Source organism: Chelonoidis abingdonii, chromosome 3, assembly GCF_003597395.2.
Source record: "Chelonoidis abingdonii isolate Lonesome George chromosome 3, CheloAbing_2.0, whole genome shotgun sequence".
Lineage (NCBI taxonomy): Eukaryota > Metazoa > Chordata > Testudines > Testudinidae > Chelonoidis > Chelonoidis abingdonii.
In genome coordinates this window covers 83676637-83680613 of record NC_133771.1, presented here as the reverse complement: position 1 = coordinate 83680613, position 3977 = coordinate 83676637, and positions in this window count along the sequence as shown.

Here is a 3977-nt window from a genome sequence, read left to right as displayed (position 1 = left end):
GGAAGGTGAATTGTCCTCTCTGTTTTGTAATTCAAGGAGTTTAAGTACAGTAATTTTCCAGGGTAACCCAGGGAAGGGAAGCCTGGGAGGAGGTAAAGAGGGGGGAAGGGAAGTGGGTTATTTCCCTTTGTTGTGAGACTCAGGGAATCTGAGTCTTGGGGTCCCCAGGGAAGGTTGGGGAGACCCGGACCTAATCAGGGGCTCCACCCAAAGTCCTGATTGGTGGCAGCATATCAGATCTAAGCTGGTAATTAAGCTTAGAGGTTTCATGCAGGTACCCAAATTTTTGACGCTAAGGTTCAGATTTGGGAAATATACCTTATGACATGAGTACTGAAAGTGTTAAACAGCATCGTGTATATTATAACGTGTAGGCTAGAACTCTAAAGCTTTGTTATATATTGTTCTCTTTATGGTTGCTTTTGAGAAATTCTTCCTATATTTTCATGCTTGTAGTATAAGAGCAAGTTCCTTTGTACTTGGTGTATACAGAAACACCCTTAAACTGTGCAGCTTTACTTATACTTGACAGGTTTTCTGCATGTCATAGCTGAAAAGTGTCATTTTACATATGATGGAAAAAGGAACACCCTGCGCTTTGCTTATGTTCCATATTGACTCATTTGGGCCAGATCCTTCACCCTTGAAGTCAGGAGATGCTTTGCCACTGACTTCAGAGAGTACAGAAGCACGTGACCTAGTTTGTGCCAATAAAATTCCAAATATTAAGAAGCAATCCTTACCACGTTGGGAAAAGTTATTTGTAAATTTAAAAAATAAAAATAAAAAAGCAAACAAAAAAAGCTAGATCATGCCCTTCCTAGATAAGGAAAATTTCCAGTATCTCTGCAGGGTCATCCACTCAGTGAGGCAGAGATGGTGGCTAGCCGTAGGTCCTACGTTATACAAGTAGGCTGGAGATCCATGAGAAACTCTGGAGATCCCCCTCTACTCCCCGCCCTGACCATGCTTGAAGACTTTGTGTGTGATTGAAAGGCTCCACCCTTTCCTACACCAGCAGTTCTTAAGCTGCTACTGTTTCCCTTGCTTATGGGCATGATCCAGAGTGCATTGAAGTGAATGAGTCTTTCCATTTACTTCAGTAGGCTTTGGATTACGCCCTCTGGCTGCATATTCAGACTTCTGCAGGTTGTTAATTCTGGCATGAACCAGCATTTACCTCTGTGAGATTATATCAGAGTTGAATTCCCTACACCAGAGAATCATGCCATTTAGCACAGAGGTTCTCAAACTGTGGTCTGCGAACCACCAGTGGTCCGCGAGCTCCATTCAGGTGGTCCGCAGATAGTTCCCTTTAAGGTGTGTGCCTGGGTAGCCGCACACAAGAGAATGAAGGGCCACCTACCTAATTAGTGGAGCTGCGCAGACATGGCTCCACTAATAAAGTGCCTGGACCCTGGAGAAGATGCACATGTAAGGTGAGGGGTGGCCTGAGGGCGGGGGTGAGAGGGGGTAGGGGGAGCGGGCAGTGGGGTGAGAAGAGAGGGTGGGGGGACTTTGGAACATGCAGGGTTGCAGTGGCCAGAGAAAGAGGCGACTTTCCCCAGTTCTAGGGCTGCGGCTGCTGGGGAGAGACACCCCCTCCCCTTCCCAGCCCCAGCTCTTTGGCTGCTGTGGTGGGGGAGACCCCCCTCCTTTCCAGCCACAGCTCAGGGGCTGCCGCAACGGTGGGAGAGAGGGCACATCCATTGCATTAGAAAGGTAAGACTACTGATATTAAAATATGAGTTATGTGCTTTTATTTGTAGAACAAAAAAAGTTAATGTTACGGTCTTATATATATATATATATATATATAGCGCTTTTATCCAAAGCGCTTTACAATAGTTAGCTAACGGTACAAACAACCTTTGGAAAGATCATTAGATGGTCTGCTGAGACCCTAGGCAATTTTCAAGTGGTCCGTGGAAAAAAATTAAAGTTTGAGAACCACTGATCTAGCATGTTCCTTGGATGTATCCACTTGGCTGCCAACAGACATTCCCTCCTCCTCAAGTTCCATTTCCAGCAGATCTGCCTCAACACATGTTGTTTACAGAGGAGGCCTTCCCAACTGGTAGCTCCTTTCTTTTAGTATTTGTAGCCCTCATTTAAAAAGTTACTACTTGATATGTGAGATTTGATAGGGTTTGAATATAAGTCAATCTTATCATCAATACTCTGCTTTTCATGGAATAATAGTAGAAATAGCAGCACTATTTGTTAAGTGATACCAGATATTAGGACTTGCATTAGTCATACTATCTATTTTCAACTACATTTTATAAATCACGTTTGTTTATTATGTTACACTTATTAAACGTGCCCTTTCAGATGTCTCAGGACACAGAATGTACACTAGAACATATTTCTGTTGGCCATATAGTAAAAGAAATTTTACATGTTTATCTATAATGTAAAGTTAGTAATGTTTTAGGGGAGGTTTCATAGCGAAGCAGTGTTTACATAGTGGTATAATATTGGGCCAAGTCTACATGGGAATATTCAAGAAAGTTTAGACAAGTCAACTAAAGATGCTGTGCACATAGGTTAAATCTTGTTTAACATCAATGTGGATGACTGTGTTTTATTTTCTTAAATATGAACTCATCACTGTGGTGCTCTACTCTCTCTACTGGCTCCCCATAGAATACAGTGTCCTGTTTAGATCTCTGCCCTAATCTTCAAAGCCCTCCATTGGATTGGCTCTGTCTATCCAAGAGATTGCCTCTCACTCTGCAAACATGACTTCCCAGGGCAGTTATATTCAGTTGGAACAATGAAACTGCCAGTCAACAAAGGGAGGCTCATGAGAGCAGGAGACAGCTTTCACAGGAGCTGGACCTAGCCTGTGGAACCCATGCCCTCAAAAAATAGGAGTGACTCCCCAGATCTTATGGTTAAATGTAAAACTCATTTGTTTTTCTTAGCTTTCTCTCAATCAGTTCTCCTCTCTCATACTCTGTAAACAAAATCCCCCAAAATACAAATTAATCAAGCTATTGCTCCAACAGACTGAGGGAGTTTTGTTCTTATTTCTTTTTGTAAATACTTGGAGGATTACCAGTACTACAGTGATGGGAGGCCATAGATACATAGAACACACTTGGAAATTTGAATTGAAATTCAACCCCAACTGATTATCCTATTAAAATATTAACAAGAATATTTTGTTACTTCCTCCTATTTTGGTGTTAATGAAACTTGTATTGCACTGATATCATCCTTACAATATTGAATTTTGCTCCTTAAATTTTCTTTTGACTTTTTTGTTTATACATGGTCCATAGTTCAAAAAATGAATAAGCCGTGTTCTTGATTGTTGGCATATGATTAGTAAGGCTATTGACATAGCTATAAAATAACCCCAACCACACACAATTTCTTTTTAATTTGAGTAAGGAATCAATCCGATCTCATCTTTCATGCCAAACGTGTCATTCCTTCAGTGCCCTAAAAGGACTATTGCTGAAAATCTGACAATTAGGGCTGTCAATTAATCGCAGCTAACTCACAATTAACTCAAAAAAATTAATCGCAATTTAAAAAATTAATTGCGATTAATCTCAGTTTTAATTGTACTGTTAAACAATAGAATACCAATTGAAATTTATTAAATATTTTGGATGTTTTTCTACATTTTCATATATATATTGTATTGTGTAGTAAGTGAAATCAAAGTGTATATTTTTATTACAAATATTTGCACAGTAAAAGAGAGAAAAAATATTTTTAATTCACCTCATCCAAGTACTGTAGTGCAATCTTTGTTGTGAAAATGCAACTTACAAATGTAGATTTTTTTTAACATGTAAAATTTCAGAGCCTACAAGTCCACTCAGTCCTGCTTCTTGTTTAGTCAGTTGCTAAGACTGTCATAAACAGATAGTAGGAGTTAATAGAACAGAAGTACTTTATATCTCTTTTGACTGTAAAGGGTTAACAAGTTCAGTAAGCCTGGCTGTCACCTGACCGGA